Below are 27,835 nucleotides of genomic sequence, written 5' to 3'. Positions count from 1 at the left end.
TGACACCTCAACAAGTATCCACAGAAACATGATTGTATTTTAGGCTCCCAAATCCAGATATGTGAGTTACATCCATTTGCCAAAACTTTAAGGGGCAAAAGCCCTCTAGGATTAACCCCTACACTAAGGGGATGGTGAAAAGTGATACACTGTTGACATCCTAAAACTATCTGTCAAGCATCTGCTCAAGACAAGTGAAACTTCTGCTCTAAGGTCTTAGTAAGCACAGTAAATTGTTTATGAAACTGTTGGGCTTCATCCAATGATGAGCTTAGGAATATGAACTCCATTCGGGTACATCTATCCACAAGATCATTTCACTCACTGAGAGGAGCAGGCAAACCTTTATGTGCTCTAATATTTTGGACAAAAAAATTTGTGACCTCTTTCTCAGATCAATTCCTGAAGTTCCCTCAGCAGCTGGCATACCGTGCTGCTAATTTTAATAGGGCCAGCCACTTCTAATATCTTAACTGCATTAACATATATGACGAATCAGAGAGAAAATTAAAGCAAAGGAACAATTTTGTACACTTCCTGCACAATCTTGAATTCAATTATTTGTGGAGAGCCGGGTTGATATTGGCACAAAATTGTCTCTTGATGGTTAATCACATAAGCTCCACAGCCATTTTTGGATCCATCTGTAAAAATGTTTGGCGCCCCCTATATAGGAACACTGAAAGATCACGGGATGTTCTTTAAAGAAGGATAGCAAAGAGTGTTTTGGATAATGATTATCTATCCCTCCATGGAATCCACAGCATGATATAGCCCAATCATCCACAGTGCCACACAAGATCTTCATCTGCTGACCTGTATAGGGCACAATGATTGAGGTTGGGGAAACAACAAATTATTGTACGCACTGTTGGATCACATTCAGGGCTAATCATGCAACTGCTGTATGGTAATACTCTACTGATCTAGCTGGAGAAGCCTTGGGATAAACCCAAAGCAGAGGACCATCTTGCCACAACAATACTGTGTGCTGCCTGTGGGTGGCTAGAATGCATAACACCCTCCTTCCATCGATGTAAAATTGTGCCTTGTAATCCTTTTTCAACCTTCTCTAAAGCTTCCTTTGCTTCATCAGTCAATTGTCTTGGAGATTACAAGGCCGAATCCACAACTAAAGTATTATACAATGGTTTTAATTCATTATTTGGTAATTTTAAATGACATCTGACCCAATTAATATCTCCGAGTAATTTTTCAAAATCATTAAGAGTCTTAAGATTATCTTTCCTCAATTCAACCTTCTGGGGGATAAAGGTATAAGGACTTAGTTTTGTTCTTAAATAATTTACAAAATTTCCCTTTTGTACCTTTTCTGGGGCAGTAATCAAATCCCCTACCTTCTAGCAATTTAACTAAATTTCCATATACTAAATCTAAAATCTCTTCATACTTTGCAGTTAAAAGGATATCATCTGTAAAATTGGGTGCAGGAAACTTCTGTCTTATTGGGGCAATGGCATTGCCCACAAAAAGTTGACACACAGAAGGGCTATTGGCCATACCCTGTGGTAAAACTACCCATTGTAGTCGTTGATCAAGTTCTTCATGATTGCATGATGGAACAGTAAAAGCAAATCTTTCACTATCTCTTGGACAAAGAGGTATGGAGAAAAAGCAATCTTTTATATCAATCACTACAACAGGCCAACAGTCTGGCAGAGAGGATAAAAGAGGAAGCCCGAGTTGCACTGGGGCCCATGATTTGCATCTGTTCATTAATAACTCGTAAATCATGCAACAGTCTCCATTTCCCTGACTTCTTTTTAAACACAAAAATTGGGGTATTCCAAGGTAATACTGATGGTTTTATAAGCTTGGCACCCAGCTTTAGTTGTAGCAAACTTCTCAGAAGAAAGCAGCCACTGAGGAACCCAAACCGGCTCCTCTGTTTTCCAGGTAATGGGAACCCTTCTTCAGTGGCCCCATGGAAAAACCCAGGACCTGATTCCTTTCTCTCTGTTGGGCAGTTATAGGGTTAGTCATACCCTGCAGGTGTTTCCCTATTCCAATACCAGGAAAATAGCCAATATGTTTCATAATCTTTAGTGAAGTTTCAGAATACTCAGTGGTCAATTTGAAACCCATATCTTTCAGCAAATATCTCCCCCAAAGGGAAATGGGCAAATCCAACCCATAGGGTTGCATAACTCCTGAATGCCCTTCCTGATCTCTCCAACTCAGTTGTCTTGCCCTCATATCAGGAGCTTTTGTCTAATGGAGACCTTGTAATGTTTGAGATGAGGCCTGTACTGGTCTTCCAGAGGGCCAATCTTTCTTAGCTATTATACTTCTATCGGCCCCTTTATCCAACACTCCTAGGATCCTTTTACCATCTACCCTTAGCTCCATTACTGGGCGTTGGTTTAAACCCAAGGCTAAAAATGTAAGGTCGGGGACTGTGGAATGGAAACCATTCTCTCCTCTCCCTCTAGAGTGGGCTACAAATCTTTCATGAAGTCTAGGCAAAAGTAATATTTGGGGTATTCTGTCCCCAGGGGAAATGGTACCAATACCTTTCAGTGATTCTACCATGATCTTGACTACCCCAGTTTAATCTGGGTAAATAACTCCTGGATGGACATGTAGTCCTTTTAAATATGTAGATGATCTCCCTATAAGTAACCCTACTGGCCCAGGTTCAAGGGGTCCTTTAAAATCAGATTCTATCAACTAGACCCCCATTCAAGGCGTTAGTACAGGTCTGCTGGTGGAGCAGAGGTCCAGTCCTGTGGAGCACTTAGTGGCTCACCTTGTCCTCTCGGATGGCGAAGGGACGGCCATATCTCGTGACTCTGTTATACGTCCTGATTCTCCACTGGCCCATATATTTGTAGGTCCTGGTGTCCTGGAACCGGCTGTCCATTTTTTGGACCTGCTCCACCAAAACCCGAGCTAAGAGGCTGCCCATTGATGTCTTTTACCGAGTGGCACTCATGAGCCCAATGGTTCCCCTTTTTGGACTTGTGGCACAGACCTTGTTGCCTTGGGCGTTGGCCAATTCCTGTACTGAATAGACTTCTCCTTTCTCAACATTGCCTTTTTAGGTGCACCTGATGATCACACTTAACACACACTCCTGAACTTCCTCCTTTTCTCTGCGTCTTCTGCATAACAGCATCCACAAGTCCAGCATTAGACAAAGGTCACCCTATTTCTCTACAGACCTTCATCCAAGCTTCAAGTCCCTTATTCTTGTAAGGAATGATAGCAGCTCGACATTCCTTTGTGCACTGTTCATAGGCCAACTGTTTAATCAACGCCATAGCCGTATCGGGGTCGCCAAAGACTCTCCCCGCTGCTTCCACTAATCAGGCTACAAAGTCAGAGAATGGCTCCATAGGTCGTTGAAGGATCTTGATTAGGTTTCCACTCACTTCTCCCTTATTAGGTAAGGATTTCCATGCCTTTGTTGTAACTTCTTAATCTGCTGGTAAACCTGTCCTGGATACCCTGTCTGAGCATTGGCAAAGCGTCCCTGACCCAGCAGCATATCTCTATCCCAGACAGACTGGCTGCCCCTCGCCCTGCTGCCAAGTTAGAGTCAGCATGTTCATTGGGAAACTCAATAAGACAAGTTCTCCAATACAAATACTGTCCCAGTCTAAGACAGGCCCTAGTAAGTTTAATCCAATCACTAGGAGTCATGCAAAATCTGTGTCAGACCTCAACCTAAGCTATGGTAAATGAGGCCATAATGCCATAAGTGTTACTGATTCCTTCAGGGACTTGATCACCTTAAAGTCTAAAGGCTCATGATACCTTTGTTGATTAGCATCCACATAAACAGGATAGGCCAGATTCACTTCTGTGCGGACTGGCTCCCACACTTCTGGACAGAATGGACTACCTGGTTGTTGCTTGCCCAATGTCTCGCAAGAAGAAGCCGTGGCAACAGGATTCCTCTGCGAACAAGCCTTTATTGTACAGCTCTCTTGAACAGGGACAGTGGGACCTCAAGCAGCAAGAGTGCTCACCTTATATAGACAGCAGCAGAGGCTATGCTAATTGTCCTTCAGGGATTGGTGGAGCATGAATTACCTCATTAGCATTGTGCTGCTCCCTCATTAGCATATTACTAGCCAATTGATGCCGGGTGAAAACCCTGCACATGTACAGTGCCGTTGTTAACCACAGGAGGACCCCCTGCACCTGAAACTTTATTTTCTCCCTCTACAACTTTGCAGGGAGGAGGAGCTAAGGGGACCCTCCTACGGAGTTCGTCCACCATTTTAGACTTTTTCCTTTTCTTCTTCTTAATCTGTTTCGTCTGTTTCTTCCTCTATATCTGTCTTTTCTGAGTCTGTCTCCTTTGTACTTCCCTGGTTTTCTGTACTTTCCTCTTGAAGCATTTCATGGGCAGCTTTCCCCTTCTCTATAGTTGCCTGACAACATTTTTGATCCTCAGGACAACTATGCAGTAAATGCCACACTGGATGGACCCCAGGTCTTAGAGTCCCCTGTTCCAATGCAAAATCAAGGTCTTTCCCTATTTTTTCCCAACTTGCCACAGTAAGGTTACCAGAGTCTGAGAACCAGGGAGCAAAGACATGGCATTCACACAAAAATCTCTCTATGGTGCTCCTTTTTATTTTTAGTTCCTTATGCTCAAACAGCTCTTGAAGAGCCAGAAAAATTGGATGAGACTGTGAGGTCCTCAGGATCAAAACTTTCTAGGCTGCTGTGACTTCCTAAGCGTCTTCCTAATTTCAGTTTGTTTCTACCGAGAACTTACTTTTTAACTACCCTGAGAATTTATAACCACTTATTTCCCATGGTCCTTATGGTCCCACCTTACCTTGGGAAATTTCCAGCGATGCCCCGACTGCAAGAAGTTCTGATATCAGGAGGTCCTTTTACGGGTCACCACTTGCCGTGTCCACCCTCGACCAGCATGGAAGACACGAATAGTGAAGATCTTCTTGGACGAGTTTTACTCAGGAACGTTGATACAATTTTCTGACCACAGGGAACCCCCAAACCAAACTTAAATAGATAGCGCTGGCCAATCCTAGCAAGCCAAATGGGTCATGCAGATAGGCTTTCAAAATGCAGAATCTGGCAGGCCAGGTGGCATAGCCAAATAAGGAATAGTTTACTAAAAGGAGAGCTCACCATTGGGAGGGTGGAAGGCAGAAACTAGCACCAACTTAGAGTCCTGGCACGTCGCAGCTGCCTACAGTTGCTTTTCAAGGAATTTACAATAAGAAATTCAAATACAATATTCATTCAATAAAAGGTCTGTAGGGAAAATACTAGACTTTGGGAAACAGAGAAAACCTAGAAAATTGAACTGTATGTCACAGGAAAAAATCTGTGACATACAGAATAATAATATTCTCTAGAAGAATCTCCAACACTCCATGTTCCTACATCTTTATTACCCATGCCAAGCCCCTGAACAAGTTTCTCCATTCAGAACATGAAACCACTAGTGAAGCAGAGAGAAATCTCTAGAATTAGACAGATGGAGTACATAAAGTTTTCCACTGTGTCACAGGAGACATACTTTGAAAGTGGTTACTGTTTGACATGTAATTCAGAGAAATTGGGGAGTGATAATAAAGAGGATGAAGAGATAGGAAATGGGTAGAAGGATGCTGGCCTTCTATCTTGGTATAAAAAAACAAGGAAGAAATATGTGGTCCTTTGTAAAACTCAGAGAGCCCTTGGTAGGGGTTGAGTGGGATGGCTGAAGAGATAGCCTTGATCTGAGCTTCTATATAAGGGAATAAGGAACTGTGAAGCTCTTAGAAGCTTGTAGACTTCCCTGTTCTTATGGTTCCTGGAAGTCAAAGGGTTTATATCATTTATTTCTTTATTCCAAAAGCCAAGTGTTGTGAAGGGCACAGTTGTTTTCCTGAGAACTCATGACCTTTACACTTTTTCGCAAGAAGAAAAGGTCCTAAGGAAGAAGGGAAAAACAAGTATTGTGTCACTAACTAAAGGAAAACACATACATGCTTTGTATACCTATCATGCACTTTGTGTCTGACACTGATATTTGGGAGAGAGAAGTGCTTCTAGTTGGGACTTCAATAACTCAGTCATTCCACTAGTATTACTCTACCACTTCAGATTTCTGAGTCAATATTTGTGATGGCTTTGCAGCTTTCTTTTCTTTTATATCATTCATTTTTTTTATATTTAAACAAAATTTATTGCTTTTTAATTAGATGTTTCTATATATACATTTAAAATATTATTTCCTTTCCCAGTTTCCTGTGCATAAGATCCCTACCTGTTCCATACCCTTCTTCTCTAACCAAACTTTCTGCGCATGACATTGTCTTGAACAGGGAGACAAATTAGAGGGGACAAGGGCTTCTCTTTTCAATGTTGCCCAAAAAGGCCATCCTCTGCAGCATATGCATTTGTAGCCATAGACTACTCCATGTACTTTCTCTGATTATTGGTCTAGTTATAAAAATCTCTGGTTCATTGGCATCATTGTTCTTATGTGGTTTAAAGCTCGTTCAGTTCTTCTAATCCTTTTTTTTTTTTTTAAATTTAACCACATGTCTGTTTTCAGTTCACTGGTTTGCTACTAGCATTCACTTCTGTATTTGACATGCTGTATCTGTGTCTCCAGTAAATATCTATATCCAGTTCCTTGCAGAATGCACTTCCTACCTTCATCAATCTTATCTAGTTTTTTTTTTTTTTTTTTTTGGTCTGATGTATACATATATACTTTTGGTGGCTCTTACACCTATGAAGTTAATTGGAAAGTTAACATGGATTCTGACCAACTAGGTCAAGAATATAGAATTCAAAAATGACAATTTCAAAGAGACTCCCCCTGTTTTTATGAACCTATTGAAGTAGACTTTATTTTTTCTCTTTTATTCAGAGCTGGGGAAGGAACCGAGGGTCTTGCGCTTGCTAGGCAAGCGCTCTCCATTGAGGTAAATCCCAAACCTGAAGTAGACGTTTAACTGGTCCTCAGGTCATTCTTTTCCCTGCACATCATCCAGTATCTTACGTTTGGCCTGAAGAAAGAATCATGGTAAATCATCCTAAACCCTCAATTCTGGCCATGGGAACACTGGACGCTAGAGAGTGTAGTACTGATATCAAATGGGACAAGAAACAGAATTCAATAGTCAATGTTTTCTTTGTTCTCCTGATGTCTGGTAATTTTTTGATAAAATAAGAATTTGGGAGATTACATTTGAAGTAGGTACACAGAATTTACACTATTATACTTACTCTATATCAGGGCCCCATATGTGACAATATCATTGCAGAAAATGGTACTTGAAAACAGAATATTTGAGATCAATTTCTGAGAAAAATTTATAAAGTCACCTAACAAGGAATTTACAATAAGAAATTGAAATACAATATTCGTTCAATTATACATCTGTAGGGAAAATACTGGTCATTGTGATACAGAGAAAACCTAGAAAATTTAACTGTGTGTCACAGGAATGAACCGGGGATTAAAAATATTATCTAGGAACATCTCCTACACTCCATGTTCCTAAATCGTTTTCACCCATGCCACGCCCCACAGCATGTAACCACTAGTCAAGCACAGAGAATTCTCTAGCTTTAGAGAGAAGGTGTATATAAAGGTTTCCACTGTGTCATAGGAGACATACCTATAAAGTGCAAACTTGAATCTGGTCAATGTAAGGAAAGGTGTTCATCAGGTAGGCCATGACAGTTTTCAGTGACATCATTGTTAGGCATTCCCTGAAAACTCTCTTCTAACCTGGAGAGCACTAGATTCTTCTGTGATGTCACAAGTGTTGTTGTGACTGCAACTTCCTCTGAGATATTCTTTCAGTACTTCTAGGGTTTACTAATAGGCCTCTACTTCAGAGCACATTTGGGAGTGATAACAAAGACGATGAAGAGAATAGAAATAGGGAGAAAAAAGCTGATCTTCTTTCCTGGTATAAAAAACAAGGAAGAAATATGTGGTCCTTTGGAAAGTTCAGTGAGTCCTTTGTAGGGTTTGAGTGATATCGCTGAAGAGATAGCATTGATCTGAGTCTTCCACATAAGGGAATCAGGAGCTGGGAGACTCTCAGAAGCATTTGCACGTCTCTGTTCTTATCTGGACTTCTCTGTTCTTATGGTTCCTTGAAATAAGAGAGTTTATATCATTAATTTCTTTATACCAAAAGCCAAGTGTTGTGAAGGGCACAGTTGTTTTCCTGAGAACTCATGACCCTTACTCTTTTTTTCAAGAAGAAAAGGTCCTAAGGAAGAAGGGAAAAACAAGTATTGTATCCCTAGTTCTGAATAAACTCCTCCACACTTTGGATACCTATAGTACAGTTTGTCTCTCACACTGATATCTGGGGTAGAGAAGTATTTGTAGTTGAGACTTCATCATCTCAGTCTTTCCACTAGTATTACTCTGAATAACACTTCAGATTTCTGTGTCAAGATGTCTTTTTACTTGGCAGCTTTCTTTCTTTCATATCATTCTTTTTTTATTTTTTACCAAAATTTATTGTTTTATAACTGGATGTTTCTATATTTACTTTTAAAATATTATTTCCTTTCCCAGTTTCCTGCCCATAAGGTTCCTACCCGTTCCATTTCCTTCTTTTCAAACCAGCCTTTCTGCCGCAATGCATTCCCTTGAACTGGGAGACAAAGTAGGGAATACAAGAGCTTCTCTTTCCAATGTTGCCCAAAAAGGCCATTTTCTGCCACATAGGCATTTGGAGCCATAGGTTAGTCCATGTACTTTCTTTGTAAATCTGTCTATTATAAGAAAGCGCTGGTCACTGGCATTGTTATTCTTCTCGGGTTGAAAGCACCTTCAGCTCTTTGAATCCTTTTTCAAAATTTACCAACAAGAGGTCTGTTTTCAGTTAACTGGTATGTCCCAGCATTCACTTTTGTATTTGACAGGCTGTATCTGTATCTCTCAGTAAATATTTATACCTGGTTCCTTGCAGAATGAACTTCTTACCTTCATCAATCTTATCTAGTTTGGTTGGCTGATGAGTACAAATATAATTTTGGTGGCTCTTACACCTATTTTGTCAAGTGGAATGTTTACATGGATTTTGCTGAACTATGTGAAGAATGTAGAATTAAGGAATGACAATGCAAATAGATTCCGTCCTGTTTTTATGAACCTATTGAAGTAGACGTATAACTGGTCCTCAAGCCATTCTTCTTCCTGCCCATTATCTGGTATCTTACATTTGGTTTTAAGAAAGAATCTTGGTAAAACATCCTAAACCCTCAGTTCTGGCTATGGGAAAACTGGAAGCTAGATAGTGTAGTACTGATATCAAATGGGATTAGATAACCAAATACAATAGTCCATGTTGTTTTTGATTTCCTGATGTCTGGTAATTTTTTTGTTAAAATAAGTATTTGTGAGTTTATCATTTGAAGTAGTTTTACAGTATTTATGCTGTTATACTCACTATATAGCTGGGCCCACTTTGTGACAAAAATCATTGCAGAAAATGGAATTAGAAAACAGAATTATTGAGTACACATTGAGGAAAATTTACAAAACCCCCTATCAAGGAATTAACCATAAGGAATTGAAATACAATATTCATTAAATTAAAGGTCTGTAGGGAAAATACTGGCCTTTGGGAAACAGAGAAAACACAGAAAATTGAACTTTATATCAACGGAATGAAACTGGGAATAAAAATATTATCTAGAGGGGCTGAGGATTTAGCTCAGTGGTAGAGCGCTTACCTAGGAAGCGCAAGGCCCTGGGTTCGATCCCCAGCTCCGAAAAAAAGAACCAAAAAAATATTATCTAGAATTATCTCCTACACTCCATGTTCCTAAATCTTTTCTACCCTGTCTAATTTTCTCCATTCAGAGCATGTAACCACTTGTGAAGCAGAGAGAAGTCTCTAGCTTTAGAGAGATGTGTTAGGTATAGGTTTCAACTGTGTAACGGGAGACATACTTGGAAAGTGAAAATTCGAATCTAGTCAATGTAAGGAAAGGTGTTCAGCAGGTAGTCCACAGCAGTTCTCAGTGCCATAATCATTAGGACCTCCCTGAAAACTCTCTTGTAACCTTGAGCGTCCTAGCTTCTGTGATGTCACAACTATTGTCGTGACTGCAACTGCCTCTCAGTTATTCCTTCACCAATAGGTTTTACTAATATTCTCTAATTCAGAGCAAATTGTGGTGTGGTAACAAAGAGGAAGAAGTGTTTGGAAATGGGGAGAAGGAAGCGGGCCTTCTGTCTTGGTATAAAAAATAAGGAAGAAAAATGTGGTCCTTTGGAAAGTTCAGTGAGTCCTTTGTAGGGCTTGAGTGATATCGCTGAAAAGATCTTGATCTGAGCCTTATAAATAAGGGAATCATGAGCTTGGAGACTCTCAGAAACAACAGGACTTTCCTGTTCTTATGGTTCCTGAGGGATTATATCGTTCATTTCTTTATTCCAAAAACCAAGTGTTGTGAAAGGCACAGTTGTTTTAATGAGAGCTAAGGACCTTTACTCTTTTTGTCGAGAAGAAAAGGTCCTAAGGAGAAGGGAAAAACAAATATTCTGTCCCTAACTTAAGTTAATCATCTCCTCTGTGCTTTGGACACCTATAGTGCAGTTTGTGTCTGACACTGATACTTGGGAGAGAATATTCTTCTAGTTGAGACTTCATCATCTCAGTCTTTCCACTAGTATTACTATGACTATGACTTTAAATTTCTGAGCCAATAATTGTTATGACTTTGCACATTTATTTTCTTTTATATCATTCATTTTTTTTATATTTTAGCAAAATTAATTCCTTTTAACTAGATTTTTAAGTAGATATAAACATTTAAAATACTATTTCAATTTCCAGTTTCCTGATCATATGTTCCCTACGCATTCCATTTCCTTTTTTTTTTTCTGAGCTGGGGACCGAACCCAGGGCCTTGCGCTTCCTAGGCAAGCACTCTACCATTGAGCTAAATCCCCAACCCCTTCCTTCTTCTCTAAACAGCCTTTCTGGCTCGTGACATTCCCTTGAATTGGAAGAAAAACTAGGAAGGACAAGTGCCTCTCTTTTCAATGTTGCCCAAAAATGACATCCTCAGCAACTTATTCATTTGGAGCCATAGGTCAGTACATGTACTTTCTTTTTATATTTGTCTAGTACAATAAAGCTCTGTATCATTGGCATAGTTGTTCTTATGGTGTTGAAAGCACCCTCAGCTCTTCTAATCCTTTTTCAAGATTTAGCAACCATATGTCCGTTTTCAGTGCACTGGTTTACTACCACCATTCACTTCTGTATTTGACATGCTGTATCTGTGCCTCTCAGTAAATATCTATATCTGGTGCCTGGCAGAAAGCACTTCTTACCTTCATCAATCTTACCTAGTTTTGTTGGCTGATGTATACATATATACTTTTGGTGGCTCCTACACCTAAATGTTTAAGTGGAAAATTATCATGGATTCTGGCCAAATATGTCAAAGGTGTAAAATTCACAAATGACAATTTCAAATAGACTCTCTCCTGTTTTTATTAACCTATTGAAGAATATGTTTAACTGGTCCTCAAGACATTTTTCTCCCTGTCCTTAGTCCAGTATCTTACTTTTGGACTTAAGAAAGAATGATGATAAATCATCCTACCCTTATGTCTGGGCATTCAAACACTGGAAACTAGATAGAGTATACAGGAATGACCTGTGAATAAAAATATTGTCTATAAGAACTTCCTACACTCTGGACTTTTCTGTTCTTATGGTTCCTGGAAGACAGTGGGTTTATATCATTCATTTCTTTATTCCAAAAGCCAAGTGTTTGAAGGGCATATTTGTTTTCCTGATAAGTCATGACCTTTATACTTTGTAAAGAAGAAAAGGTCCTAAGGAAGAAGGGAAAAACAAGTATTGTATGCTTAGCTCCAAGTAAACTCATGCTTTGGATATCTATAGAGCACTTTGTGTCTGACACTGATATTTGGCAGAGAGAAGTGCTTCTAGTTGAGACTTGATCATCTCAGTCTTTCCACTAGTATTACTCAGACTACCACTTCAATTTCCTAGGAAATACATGTGATTACTTGGCATCTTTCTTTTCTTTTATGTCATTCATATTTTTTAGAGAATTTTATTGCTTTTTTTGAACTGGATGTTTTCTATATTTACATTTAAAATATTAATTCCTTTCCCAGTTTATTCCCTTAAGATCCCTACATGTTCCCTTTTCTTACTTCTATAACCAGACTTTCTGTCCATTGACATTCCCTTGAACTGGGAGACAAATTAGGGAGGACCAAGGGCATCATCACCATTTTTGCCCAAAAAGGCCATCCTCTGCCACATATGAATTTGGAGCCATAGATCAGTCCATGTACGTTCTTTGTTTATTGGTCTGGTATCCGAAGGCTCTGGTTTATTGGCATTGTTGTTCTTATGGGGTTGAAATCACCTTCAGCTCTTCTAACCTTTTTCAATATTTACCTACAAGAGGTCTGCTTTCAGTTCACTGGTTTGCTACTAGCATTCACTTCTGTATTTGACATGCTGTATCTGTGTCTCTCAGTAAATATCTTTATCGAGTTCCTGGAAGAATGCACTTATTAGCTTTATCAATCTTATCTAGTTTTGGTGGCTGATGTATATAAATAATTTTGGAGGCTTCTACACTTACGTTGTTAGGCGGAATGTTAACAAGGATTCTCCCCAACTATGTCAAGAATGTAGAATTCACAGATGACAGTGTAAATAGACTCCCTCCAGTTTTTATGAACCTATTCAAGTAGACATTTAACTGGTCCTCAAGCCATTCTTCTCCCCTGCCCATCATCTGGTAGATTACATTTGGCCTTAAGAAAGAATCATGGTAAAACATCCTAAACACTCAAGTCTGGCCATGGGAAAACTGGAAGATAGATAGGGTACTACTGATATCAAATGGGAGTAGAGAACCGAATTAAAAAATCCATGTTATACTTTGCTTTCCTGATGTCTGGTAATTTTTTTGGTAAAAAAAAAGGATTTGGGAATTCATCATTTGAAATAGGTACACAGTAGTTACAGTGTTGTACTCATTCTATAGCTGGGCCCCCTTTGTGACCAAAATCATTGCAGAAAATTTAATTGGAAAACAGAATTTTTGATTACACAATGAGGAACATTTACAAAGTCCCCTATCAAGGAATTTACAGTAAGAAATTGAAATACAATATTCATTCAATTAAAGGTTGTAGAGAAAATACTGGCATTTGGGAAAGAAAGAAAACACAGAAAATTGAACTTTATGTCACAGGAATGAACCTCAATAAAAATATTATCTAGAAGTATTTCCTACACTCCATGTTCCTAAATCGTTTCTACCCATGCTAAGCCCCTGGCTAACTTTCTACATTCAGAGCATGTAACGACTAGAGAAGCAGAGAGAAGTCTCTACTTTAGAGTGATGTAGTACATACAGGTTTCCACTGTGTTTCCTGAGACATACCTGGTAAAGGCACTCTTGAATCTGGTCAATGTAAGGAAAAGTGTTCAGCATGTAGATCACGGTAGTGCTCAGTGACATTATCATTAGAACCTCCCTGAAAACTCTCTTATAATCTGGTGACCCCTAGCTCCTTCTGTTGTCATGACTGCAACTGCCTCTCAGATTTTCCTTCAATACCTCTAAGGTTTCCTATTTGGCCTAATTCAGAGACAATTTGGAAGTGAGAAAAAAGAGGATGAAGGATATGAAATGGAGAGAAGGAAGCTGGCCTTCTGTCTTGGTATAAAAAAAACAAGGAAAATTATGTGGTGCTTGGGAAAGTTTAGTATGTCCTTGTTAGGTGTTGAGGGGTAACTCTGAAGAGATAGCCTTTATCTTCGCCTTCCACATAAGGGAATTAGGAGCCGGGAGCCTCTCAGAAGCATCTGGACTTCCCTTTTCTTTTGCTTTCTGGAAGTCAGAGAGTTTATATCATTCATTCCTTTATTCCAAAGTCAAGTGTTGTGAATGGCACAGTTGTATCCCTGACAGGTCATGGACTTTATATTTTTTCTCAAAAAGAGAAAGTTACTTAGGAAGATGGGATGGACAAGCATTATGTTCGCAGCTCAGAGTAAACTCTTCAATGTTTTCGATACCTATAGTGCAGTTTCTGTCTGATACTTCTATCTGGGAGAGAGAAGTGCTCTAGTTCAGATATCATCATCTTAGTCTTACCACTTGTATTACTCTGACTATCATTGTAGATTTCCAAGTCAACAGGTATAATTAGTTGGCAGTTTACTTTTATTTTATATCTTTCATTTTTTAGCAAATTTTATTGCTTTTTTTAACTGGATGTTTCTATATTTTCATTTAAAATGTTATTTCCTTTCCCAGTTTCCTGCCTAAAAGATCATTTACTCGTTACCCTGCCCTTCTGCTATAACCCTCCTTATTAACCCTTGACATTACCTTGAACTTGGAGTCAAACCTAGGGAGGACCAAGGACTTCTCCTTCCATTGGTGCCCACCAAGTCTATTCTCTTCCACATATGCAGTTGGAGCCATAGCTCTGTCCATGTACATTCTTTGAATATTGTTCTAGTATCAGAAAGCTCTGGTTCATTGGCATTGTTGTTCTTGTAGTGTTAAAGCCCTTCAGCTCTTGTAATCTTTTTTTAAAATCTAAAAACAAGAAGTCCATTTCCAGTTTACTGGTATGCCACTAGCATTCACTTCTGTATTTGTATAATCTAGCTGTGTCTCTCAGGAAATATCTATATCTGACAGAATGCATTTCTTACCTCCATCAATCTTGTGTAGTTTCGGTGGCTGATGTATATATATGTACTTTTGTTGGCTCCTACAGCTATAATTTTAGCTGGAATTTTAACATGAATTCTGCGCATCTAGGTCAAGACTGTAGAATCAACAAATGGCAACACCAATTAGACTCCATCCTGTTCTTTTGAAACTACTTATATTGAGGCTTCACTGGTCCTCAAGTCATTCCTCTCGCTTTCCATCCTCCTATATCTTATGTTTGACTTTAATAATGAATCATGGTAAAATATCCAAAACCCTCAAGTATGGCAATGAAACACAGGAAGGTAGATATTGCGGAACTGATATCAAGTGGGACTAGAGAAACGAATTAAATAGTCCATGTGGTACTTTCCTTTATTGATGTCTGGTAATTTTTGGATAAAATAAGGATTTGGGAGTGTGTCATTGAAGTATGTATACAGTATTTACACTGTTATGCTCATTCTATAATTGGGCCACCTCTGTTGCCAAAAATCATTGCAGAAATGGAATTGGAAAAAAGAATTTTTGAGTACACATTCAGGAATATTATAAAGTCCCCTATCGTGGAATGTACAATAAGAAAATATAATATAATATTCATTCCATTACAGGACTATAGGGAAAATCCTAGTGTTTGGGAAACAGATAAATCTGAGAAAATTGAACTAGACCTGGGAATAAAATTATTATCCACATTCATTTCCTCCACTCTAGGTTCCTAAATCTTTTCTACCCATGCCAAGTCCCTAGCTATCTTTCACCATTCAGAGCATGTAATCATTAAGGAAGCCAAGAGAATTCCCTAGCTTTAGAGATCAAGTATGTAAAGTTTTCCACTGTGTCACAGGAGACACTCCTGTGAAGTGCACCCTTGAATCTACTCAATGTTAGTAAAGCAGTTCAGCAGGTAGTCCATGGCAATTCTCAGTGATATCATCATTAGGCCCTCCCTGAAAAATCTCTTACATCCTGGAGAGCCCTAGCTTCTTCTGTGATGTCACAAGTATTGTCGTGTCTTCAACTGCACCTCAGAAATTCCTTCAGTACCTCTAGGATTTAGCAATTAGCCTTCTGTTCAGAGTAAACAGCCATTTGGGAGGGAGAACAAAGAGGATGAAGATATCAGAGATGGGGAGAAGGAAGCTGGCCTTCTGTCTTGGTATAAAAGTAAAGAAGAAATATGTGGATCTTGGGAAAACCCCCTGGGAAGATGGTTTAATTCTTTTGTTCTATGGGTTCACCAAGCTCATGGAGAAGATGCTGAACATCCTAAAGACCTTTTGCCAGATGGCAAAGTTTCTAGATACCCCTTATTAGATTTTGATGGTCCTGGGGATTGTATGGCTGATGGTAAATGTTTACCAGAATGAGTGCTAGAGCCAGGTTGATGTTAAGATGCTTTAGAAGACATGGAAATTTTTTTATATACTTGGGCTAATGGCACAAGGTCTACATGATTTTTTTTCAATGTGGACTGCCCTTCAGACCTTTGTAAATATAAAAAAAAGGTTTTGTATCTTTGAAGTCTAATTTGCACAGTGACAAATCACTTTGAGCATGGAGAACAATTTCTGGAGCAGTAGAGAGGGGTGAAGAAATTCCCTGAAACCTAGGGCAGATGGTGAACATGCCTTTTCAATTGAAGGAAGAGTTACTTGAGCATCTTGGGACAATATGGAATGTCCGTCATGCCCTTGTAAGGATTGGCAACTTTCCACAATTCCTTAGTCTTTTTTGAAAATTCCATGTCCCTTTGGGCAGATGGAGAAGGTGTGAGACGCACCTGAGTAGTAGTTGTAGCTTTTGGTGTCTCTTCGGCAGCAGAAGATGGCACAAGATCCCTTTTGGCAGAAGGGGGAAGGTTGAAACTGTCTCCCTTAGAGGAGAAATTTCTAAAGACTCCATCAAAAGGATAAAATCTTAACCCTTTGTTTCTAGAAACTCGATGCCTGTGGTCCAATTTGGTATACGGAGAATGTCAAGTATTTCTCCACAGAGTGGACATGTGAAATAAATCTAATTGGGTAGATGGGGATAGTTGTAAAGCATGCTGTTCAGATGCAGTAGATCCTACGACATCCTTCTCACATGAGGAAGGTCTTAATGTATCGTGTATATATGTGAAAATCCTGACTGTGATGTCAGAATGGGGGGAATATATTAGAGCTACCTCTGAGATGTGACCTCTCCTACAGAAACAGGGGCATATGTGAGAGGTCTGAGACTCTCATGAGCAGATAAGGAGGTTCTAGACATCGTTGTGTAACTGTGTAAGTTCCAAGAAAAATTCCCTCTGCAGGAAAAATGGAAAGAGACTTTCATATTGAAGTATTGAAGTGTCAGGTTCCCTACCCTGCTTGATAGGCAAAACAGGTTCCAAGGCCCCTTCAGGAGATAAGGTAAAATTGAAAGGCTTTTAGGTATTTGGCAGGTGTTCTGGGTCAGTTTGTGGGTATAAAGAAGGACTGGAAACCCTTTGTGCATATTTGGAAGAGTGTGTAGCATTTTCTGTAGTTGGGGAAGATGGCTGATCTTGAGGAGATTAAGACGTTCCTATAGTCATCTGTGAAGTGTGCGGAGGTCATATCCATTCTTTCCACAAATGGAATCCAAGGAATCCCTTTCCTCAGATTTCAAGGATGCTACAGACACTGGTGTTTGCATATCATGTTCCCCTACTGCTCGTTCATATATGGTTGGATCCATAACCTTCTCTACATATGCAATGTGTCCTAGAAAATCTTTTGTACACGTGTTGCGTCCACAAGCCATTTCTAAATATGTGGCTGTGGGTAGAACTCCTTTTGTAGATGTTTCTTGTCCTGCAGTCTCTTTTTGAGATAGAGTACTACTCAGAGAATCATGCTCAGTTTTGGGAAATTCTAGCATCTCTGATGTACATGTGGAAAATTTTGGAGCCCCTCTTTTCAGGACAGAATGACATAGAGTCCCCTGAGGAGGAAGGGTATGTTTTATCTTCTCTGTACATTGTATCAATATGGAGTCTGCATGACTCATTGACAATGTGTTATGATAAACTTGTCTTTTTTGGGCCTGATGACAAGTCAGGAGGGTCCTTTTTGGTGGTAGAGGATATTTGAATATTTCTCTGTTTTATAGGGACATTGGAAGTACTGGGGGTGATGGTGAGGGTGCTAGATCATATTTTTTATGTGAAGAAGGCACAAGAGTTCCTTAGGTGGACTCACAATTTTCTAACATATCTTGTGTGGGTGTGGAACTCTCAAGAGCCCCTTCAAAAACTGGCAGTCATTCTTGATCTAATGGTGTACATGCAGAAAGTTTTGTCACTCCTCTTCTGTTATGTGTGTTATGAGGTTGGCTTGAGAATTTGTGACTGTATTTTGCCCACCTTGGATCATAAGTGATGATTTAAGTCCTTTTTTAATAGTAGAGGTCTTTGAAGTTCCTCTTGGATTAATAGTGATTTCAGAAATCCCCGTTGTCAGCAGAATCAATTTTCAACTCATTTTACCCGAAGCAGATTGCATAAGGCACTTTGGTGGAGATGGGGGACATCTTTGAGTGTCTTTGTGAGTGGACAATGCTCTCTGCCAAGTTTTGGCAGTTGGCGAAGGTATTAAAGTCTCATGCAGAGAGTGGGCAGGACTTAATCCATCTGTGGAATATGGAAATCATTGAGATTACCTTTAAGAGAAGAAGATGTGGAGACCATTTTGTTTGATGGGGCTTGTTGTACCTCCCCTCGACCACAGGGGTCTTCTCCAACACATTTGGAGGAGAATTGGAAAGACTGGAGACCTGCAGGATAGGGAATGAACATTTGAAACTCCTTTGGAAACTCTGTGAGACAGAAGAGTGGACAATACTGAGACCTCAGGGAAGGAGAGACTGCCACCTCCGCCCACTTGTTCCCACAGGCCTAGCCCAAGAGGAAAGTGCATAGTGCATCTGGACACATGTATATAGGAGCAGTCAAGCTGCAGGAGCCCTGCAGTCCAAACTGCAACTGGATCTGAACTGGTCCTAACAGCATCCTACTCCCAAATCTCGTGTGGTGTGGTCAGACTGAGACCATCAGAGGGACAGAAACCCCTGAGAATTCTGCTCACATTCCTGACTTAAAAAAAAAAAACACCCAGCTCCATCTGGGCCTCCTGTGCATAGGGACATAGGAGCAGTAGGGGCTGGCCGTTTCTTCGTGCCTCTCATAAAGAACTGAAAGTCAGCCTGATTGATTCAGATTGGCTGTAAGCAAATAATTTTCTGTGCCTTGGAAAGGGTTTAAAATATTTTCATTAACTTTTGATATGAAATTAGTTAGGACTTTGAGAAAAGGGGGCAGAGAGGCCCTAGAACGTATGTATTTAATTTTTTTTTTTTTTTTGCTTTCTAGAGTCTAACTTCTTAAGTTGTTTGTACATTTTGAATATTACCCACTATCAGATAAAGGATTGGTAAAAATATTTTCCCAATCTGTTGGTTACAGCTTTGCCCAAATGATGGTGTCTTTTACCTTACAGAAGCTTTCGTGTTTTATTAGGTCCTATTTGTCAATTTGTGATCTTAGAGCCTACATCATTGGTGTTTTGTTCAGGAAACTTTCCCTGTGCCCATGTGTTCAAGACTCATCCCAACCTTTTCTTCTATTAGTTTGAGTGATTCTGGTTTGATGTGTAGGTCCTTGATTCACTTGTACTGAAGCTTTGTACATGGTCATAAAAATGGTATAATTTGCATTCTTGTACAAGCTGACTTTTAGTTGAACCAGCACTAATTGGAAAATGCTATGTATCTTCCTTTGGAAGGTTCTATCTCCTTTGCCAAATATCAAATGATAGGTGTGTGGGTTCATTTCTGGGTCTTCAATTCTATTCCACTAGTCCATCCATCTGTCTCTTTACAAATACCAAGCAGTTTTTATCACTATTGCTCTGTAAAACTGCTTGAGTTAAGGAGTGATGATTCCTCCAGAAGTTCTTTTATTGTTGAGGATAGTTATAGCTGTCCTGGCATTTTCTTATTCCAAATGAATTTGCAAATTGCTATTTCTATCTTTATTAAAGAATTCAGTTGGATTTTTGATGGATATTGCATTGCATTGAATGTGTACATTGCTATTGGGAAAATAGTCATCTTCCCTATATTAATCTTGTCAATCTATGAGCAAGGAAGCTCTTTCTATCTTCTGAGATCTTTCTCAATTTCTTTCTTCAGATACTTGAACTTCTTGTCATACAGATAATTCACCTGCTTGGTTAATCTCACACCAAGATATTTTACATTATTTGGGACTATTGTGAAGTGTGTGGTTTCATTATTTTCTTTCTTAGCCTGTTTATCCATTGAGGAGAGGAAGGGTCCTGGTATGTTTGAGTTAATTTTATACCCTGACACATTATTGAAGTTGTTTATCAGGTTAAGAAGTTCTCTGGTAAACTTTTGGGGTCAATAAGTGTATACACCTCATCTGGCAAGGAAGACAGGACATTGTCGGATTCTTCTCTACAGCCTTTATGGCAATACCACCTCTTTGGTGATACAGGGACCTCTAACGGCAAAAGCACTTGCCTTCTATACACAACAGGCTGTGGCTATGCTAATTGTCCTTCAGGGATTGGCGGAGAATGAATCACCCCACTATCACCCCTGCTACTTTTCCTTCAGGTATTGGCGGCGCATGAATTCCTCATTAGCTTATTACCATCCCGTCAAACTGATGCCAGGGGCAAAACCCGCACATGTGCAGTATCTTTGGTCACAAGAGGAGGGCGCCGGATCACCTAATTACCCTACACCAACCCTGGCAAGGAGACAAGCCTGTGCATATGCAATAAATCGTTTACTTCCAGACGGGACTGGATTTCGGCACCATTTATGCTTTACCTCAACGCTCCCTACACTGAAGTGTTGTTGAATTTTGTCAAATGCTTTCTCAGCATCTAATGAAATGACCATGTGTCCTTATCTTTGAGTTTGTTTATATGTCACATAGCATTGACGGTTTTCTGTATATGGAAACATCTCTGCATCCCTGATCATGATGGATGATTGTTTTTTAGATTCAGTTCACAAGAATTATATTGAGTATTTTTGTGTCAATATTCATAGAGGAAATTGGTCTGAAGTTCTTTTTCTTTGTTGGATCTTTGTGTGGTTTAGGCAGTTAACATGATCTACCTGTGTCTCTCAGGAAATATCTATATCTGGTTGCTTGCAGAATTTACTTTTTAGATACATCAATCTTATCTAGTTTTGGTGGCAGAGGTATATATATATATATATATATATATATATATATATATATACATATATATATATATGCATATACTTTTGATGGCTCCTACAGCTATGTGGTTAGATGGAAGTGTAACATGGATTCTGCGCAACTAGTTCAAGAATGTAGAGTTGAGAATTGACACAAATAGAATCCCTCTTGTCTTATGTTTCTACTGAAATTGAGGTTATACTGGTCCTCAAGCCATTCTTATTTCTACCCATCTTCTCTTATCTTATGTTTGGCCTTCAGAGACAATGATGGTAAAACATCCGACCCTCCAGTCTAGCAATGGGGACACAGGAAGATAGATAGTGTAGTACTGACTCCAAATAGTGCTAAAAACGTGATTTCTATAGTCATTTTGTCCTTTGCTTTGATGAAAATGGAATTAGAAACAATTTTTGAGTACACATACAGGAATATTAAAGTCTCTTTTCAAGGAATGTACAATGAGAAAGTGAAATACAATATTCATTCAATTAAGGTCTGTAGGCAAAATACTGGACTTTGGGAAATAGAGAAAACCTGGGATACTGAACTGTAAGTCGCAGGAATGTACCTGGGAATAAAATATTATCTGGAAGAGTTTCCTCCACTCTATGTTCCTAAATCTTTTCTTGCCATGCTAAGCACCTGACTAACTTTGTTCATTCAGAGCATGTACCCACTAATGAAGCAAAGGGAAGTCTCTACCTTTAGAGAGATTAGTATGTAAAGGTTTCCACTGTGTCACAGGAGAAACTTCTGGAAATGGCACCCTCAAATATGGTCATTGCAAGGGAAGCTGTTTAGTAGGTAGGCTATGGCAATTCTCAGTGACATCATCATTAGTCCTCCCTGAAAAATCTCTTGTATCGTGGAGAGCCCAAGCTTCTTCTGTGATGTCACAAGTGTTGTCATGACTGCAACTGCCTCTCAGATTCTCCTTCAGTACCTCTAGGGTTTACAAATTGGCAACTAATCGGGGGAAAACAGCCATTTGGGAGGGAGAACACAAAGGATGAAGTGACCAGACATGGGGAGTAGGAAGCTAGCCTTCTGTCTTGGTATAAAAAAAGGAAGGAATACGTGGTCAATGGGTAAGCTCTTTAAGTATTGTGTAGGGGTTGAGTAGGTTCACTGAAGAGATAACATTTATCTGAGCTTCACACTTATGGGAAGCAGGAGCTGGGAGCCTCTCAGAAGCATCTGGACTTTCCTGCTTGTTATTTTTCTTGGGAGTCAGACAGTTTATGTATTTCATTTCTTTATCCCAAATGTCAGGTTTTGGTAGGGCACTCTAGTTTTTCCAAGGAGCTCATAGCTTTTATCCTTTTGCTAAGAAGGAAAGGTCCTAAAGAAGAAAGTAAAGCAAGTATTGTGTCCTCAGCACAGAGTAAACTCCTGCATGCATTGGATTCTAATAATGCAGTTCGTGTCTGACACGGAGATGTGGGAAGGAGAAGTGCTTTTAGATGAAACTTAATCATATCAGTCTTTCCACTTGTATTACTCTGAATACCATTCCATGACAGTGACCCCATAAAATACTGAATCAATTGGTGTGATTAGCTGGCAGATTTATTTTCTTTTATTTCTATCATTTTTTTTTTAGTTTTTAAACAAATTTTATTGCTTTTTTAATTGGATATTTCTAAATTTACATTTAAAATACTATTTCTTTTCCCAGTTTTCAGACTATATGATTCCTTACCGGTCCCCTTACCCTTTTCCTATAACCACCCTTACTGCCCCTGGACATTTACTTTACCGGGAGCCAAACCTAGGCAGGACCAAAGGTTCTCCTTCCATTGTTGTCCAACAAGGCCATCCTCTACAACATATGTAGTTGGAGACATAAGTATGTTCATGTACATTTTTTGAACATTGGTCTACTACCAGAAAGCTCTGCTTCATTAGCATTCTTGTTCTTAAGGGGTGGAAAGCACCTTCACCTCTTCTAATCCTTTCTCAAAATCTACCAACAAGAAGTCCATTTTCAGTTCACTTTTTGTCCACTAGGGTTCATGTTGTGGTTTGCCCTGAAGTTATCTGTGTTTGATACTAATTCCAATGCCCCAAGGTCAGCTGCATAGTCCTGTACTCAGGACTCAGGTTACTTCACCAGAACCACCTGCCTATTGAATTTGTGAAGTATATGTGAGTGGCAGGAACAGGATAGAAGGAGGGTTGTCATGGGAGGAGAAGGAAGAATGGGCGGGAGAGAAGTTTGAAAGAAGAGGAGAAGACTAGAGGAAAAAGGAGAGAAAGGAAGATGACAGAGTGAGAAGCCATGGTAAGTGAATTTAAGATTTTGCTCTGTGTGTTTACATGTTATTATTAATGTTCCTAAGGGATGGATGGTACTCAGATTTGTATGTTTAGGTGGGCAATTATATCTATTCTACTAGATCAAAGATTATTGTGTTGTGTGTTTTTTTATGTGAGGGTTTGTGTATAGGAAAGTGTGTGGTGGCAAAAAACACTGTGCAGCCGAGGAGTGGGAATGTGTTTCCTCCAAGATATCTAGCAGAGAATTTCAGACATATTGTTGCCAGAGTTAGCAGGGTAACAAGAAATTTTACTTTTTTATTTTCATATTTTTACAAAACACATTCTTTTCTGTATATAATATGCTCTAGCTGTGTCTCTCAAGAAATATTGGGGTTGGGGATTTAGCTCAGTGGTAGAGAGCTTGCCTAGGAAGCGCAAGGCCCTGGGTTCGGTCCCCAGCTCCAAAAAAAAAAAAAAAAAAAAAAAAAAAGAAATATCTATATCTGTTGCCTGGCAGAATGCACTTCTTAGCGTCATCAATCTTATCTAATCTTATCTTATATATATATATATCCTTTGCGTGGCTCCTGCCGCTACGTGGATAAGTAGAATTTTCACATGGATTGTGCTTAACTAAGTCAAGAATGTAGAATCCACAAAGGACAATGTCAAATAGACTCCCTCCTTTTCTTATGAACATATTGAAGTTGAGGTTTCTCTGGACCTCAAGCCATTCCTCTCCCTGTCCTTCTTGTATCTTATTATTCCAGAAAAATGAATAATTGTAGAACAACCGCAAACCTCAAGTCTGGCCACGGGAACACAGTAAGGTAGATAATGCAGAACTGATATCAAATGGGACTAGAGAATCGAATTCTATAATCCATGTTGTCCTTTGCTTGACTGATCCCTGATAATTTTGGGATAAATTAAGGATTTGGGAGTTTATCATTTCAAGTAGGTACACAATATTTACACTCTTATACTCATTCTATAGCTAGGCCACATTTGTTGCCAAAATCATTCCAGAAAATGGAATTGGAAAAAAAAAGTTTTGAGTACACATTCAGCAATATTTATAAAGTCCCATATCGAGGAATGTACAATACGAAAGTGAAATAAAATATACATTCAATTGAAGGTCTGTAGGGAAAATACTGGCCTTTGGGAAACGGAGAAAACCTACAAAATTGAACTGTATTTCACAAAATGTACCTGGTTATAAAATTAATATCCAGAAGAATCTCCTCCACTCCATGTTACAAGATCTTTTCTACCAATTCCAGGACCTTGACTAAATTTTCCCGTTCAGAGCATGTATCCACTAATAAAGCAAAGGGAAATCTCTAGCTTTAGAGAGATGGAGTAAATGTTTCCACTGAATCATAGGAGACAAACCAGGAAAGGGCACCCTCAACTCTGGTAAATGTAAAGAAAACTATTTAGCAGGGAGACAATGGCAGTTTTCAGTGACATCATCATTAGGCCCTGCCTGAAAAATCTCTTGTAACCTGGAGAGCTTTGTCTTCTTCTGTGATGTCACAAGTGTTGTCATGACTGCATCTGCTTCTCAGGTATTTCTTCAGTACCTCTAGAGTTTAGTAAATGGCATCCATTTCAGAGTAAACAGCCATTTGGGAGTGAGAACAAAGAAGATGAAGAGATCAGATATGGAGATAAGGAAGCTTCCCTTCTGTTTTGCTCTAAAAAAAGGAAGAAATATGTGTGCTTCTGAAAGCTCAGTGACTCCTTGGTACGGGTTGAGTGATATTTCTGAACAGATAGCACTGATCTGAGTCTTCCACAAATGGGAATCAGGATTTGGGGTCCTCTCAGAAGCATCTGGACTTCCCTGTTCTTATGGGTCCTGGAAATCAGAGAGTTTATATCATTCATATATATCAAAAGCCAAGTGATGGGAAGGGCACAGTTGTTTTCCTGAGAGCATATGGCCTTAATTCTTTTTGACAAGAAGAGAAAGGACCTAAGGAAGAAAGGAAGGACAAGTATTGTGTCCCTAGCTCAGAGTAAACTCCTCCATGCTTTAGATATCTATTGTGCAGTTTGTGTCTGATACAGATATCTGGGAGAGAGAAGTGTTTCTAGTTGAGTCTTCACCATCCTAGTCTTTCCACTATTATATCTGTAACTACCATACCCTGACAGTGATCCATTAGATTTCTGAGTCAACATCTGTGTTTGTGTTTAGCTGTCAGTTTTCTTTTCATTTATTTCTTATATTTTTTTTTATTTTTACAAATTTTATTTGTTTTTTTAAACAAATAAATATGTACATTTACATTTAAAATATTATTTCTTTCAAGAGTTTACTACCATAAGATACCTAACTGGTCCCTCTCCTGTTCTTCTATAAACTACCTTACTGTCCTTTCACATTTATTTTAACTGTGAGTCAAACCAAGGGAAGGACCAAGGCCTTCTACTTCCATTGGTGCCCAAAAAGCCATCCTCTGCTACATATGCAGTTGGATTCATAGGTCTGTCCAAGTACAGATTTTGAATATTGGTTTAGTACCAGAAAGCTCTGGTTCATTAGCATTTTTTTCTTTCGGTGTTGAAAGCTCCTTCAGCTCTTGTTATTCGTTCTCAGAATCTACCAACAAGAGGTCCATTTCAGTTCACCTGTTTGCCACTAGCATTCTATTCTTTATTTGAAATGCTCTAGCTGTTTCTCTCAGGACATATGTATATCAGTTTCCTGGCCAATAGCAATAGCACTACTTAGCTTCATCACTCTTATCTAGTTTTGGTGTCTGAAAAGAAAAAAAAAAAAATATATATATATATATATATATATATATATATATATATATATATATATATATGGTGGTTAGGTGGAATGTCAACATGGATTCTGTGCAACTATGTAAAGAATGTAGAAATTGTAGAAATTACTAATGTCAATGTCTAATAGACTCACTCCTATACTTATGAAGGTATTGAAGTTGAGGTTTCACTGTCCCTCAGGCCTTCCTTTTCCTGCCCATACCCCTGTTTCTTTTATTTGGCCTTTAAAAGAATCATGGTAACACATCTAAAACTTTCAAGGCTGGCCATGGGACCACAGGAACGTACATAATGTAGTACAGTTATCAAATTTGATTAGAGAACCGAAATGTATAGTCCATGTGGTCCTTTGCTTTATTGATGTATGGATATCTTTGGATAAAATAAGGATTTGGGAGTTTATCATTTGAAGTAAGTACACAGTATTCACACTATTATACTCACTCTATAGCCGGGCCACATTTGTTTCCAATATCATAGCAGAAAATGGAATTGGAAAACAGTAATTTAGAGTACACATTCAGAAATATTTATAAAGTCCCCTATCAAGGAATGTACAATAAGAAAGTGAAATACAATATTCATTCACCTAAAGGTCTATAGCGAAAATACTGGCCATTATAAAACAGAGAAAACCTAGAAAATGGAACTGTATGTCACAGGAATGGACATGGGAATAAAAATATTATCCAGAAGAATCTCCTACACTCCCAAGTTCCTACATCATTACTACCCATGTCAGGACCCTGACTAACTTTCTCCATTCAGAGCATGTAACCACTGTCGAAGCAAAGAGAAGACCCTAGCTTTAGAGAATTGGAGTACATAAAGGTTTCCCCTATGTCACGGGAGACATACCTGGAAAGGCACTCTTGAAACTGGTCAATGTAAAGAAAGCTGTTTACAGGTAGGCCATGGCAGTTCTCAGAGACATTCATCATTAGGCCCTCCATGAAAAATCTCTTGTATCCTGGAGAGCCCTAGCTTCTCCTGTGATGTCACAAGTGTCTGCAAATGCCTCTTGGATATTCCTTCAGTGCCTATAAGGTTTACTAATTCTCCTGTATTTCAGAGGAAATATCAATTTGGGAGTGAGAACAAAGAATATGAAAAGCTCAGAGATGGGGAGAACAAAGATGGTCTTCTTTCTTGGTGTAAAACAAAGGAAGAAATATGTTGACCCCAGGAAATCTCACTGACTCTTTGCTAGGAGTTGAGTAGGTACGTTGAAGAAATACAATTGATCTGACCCTTCCACACATGGGTTCAGGGGCTCGAAACCTGTCAAAACTAACTGGACTTCTCTCCTTCTAATGGTTCCTTTAAGTCAGAGAGTTTATATCATTAATATATTTATCAAAAAAGCCAGGTGTAGGGGAGGGCACTGTCCTTTTCCTTACAGCTCATGCCTTTTATTTTTTTGCCCAAAAGAAAAGGGTCCTAAGGAAGAAGTGAAAGACAATTAATGTGTCCTCAGCTCAGAGGAATCTCCTTGATTATTTGAATACCTATAGTGCAGTTTGTGTTTGATACTGGGATTTGGGAGTGAGATGTGTTTATAGTTCATCATATCAGTCTTTTCGCTAGGATTACTCTGACAGCCATTGCCTGATTGTGACCCTTTAGATTTCTCATTCAATATGTATGATTCGATGGCAGTTTTCTTATTTTTAACTTAGTTAATATTTATTATTTTTAGCAAGATTTTTTTTGCTTTTTTAATTTGATTTTCCATATTTACATTTCAAATATTTTCCTTTCCCAGATTGCTTTCCATGAGATCCCTAACCGGTC

The 27,835-nt window shown here is 39.0% G+C and overlaps 1 long non-coding RNA gene across 2 annotated transcripts; it reads right to left on the bottom strand.

Annotated features, from left to right (window-relative positions):
- Nucleotides 1-5,818: 5,818 nt before the first annotated feature.
- Nucleotides 5,819-27,064, bottom strand: LOC134484781 (uncharacterized). 2 transcript variants are annotated; one of them, XR_010062567.1, is made up of 5 exons: nt 26,900-27,064; nt 18,388-18,501; nt 14,715-14,830; nt 14,383-14,595; nt 5,819-5,923 (listed from the first exon to the last, which is right to left on the bottom strand). It is a non-coding gene; the product is annotated as an uncharacterized LOC134484781 (long non-coding RNA). The 2 variants fall into 2 exon arrangements; XR_010062568.1 differs by lacking the exons at nt 14,383-14,595; nt 14,715-14,830 and having other exon boundaries at nt 26,900-27,059.
- Nucleotides 27,065-27,835: the final 771 nt, after the last annotated feature.

The sequence above is a fragment of the Rattus norvegicus genome (assembly GCF_036323735.1).
Source record: "Rattus norvegicus strain BN/NHsdMcwi chromosome Y unlocalized genomic scaffold, GRCr8 chrY_unlocalized_7, whole genome shotgun sequence".
Classification (NCBI taxonomy): Eukaryota; Metazoa; Chordata; class Mammalia; order Rodentia; family Muridae; genus Rattus; species Rattus norvegicus.
Note: the sequence above shows the minus strand (reverse complement) of the source record. Positions and strands in the feature narration are given on the sequence as shown.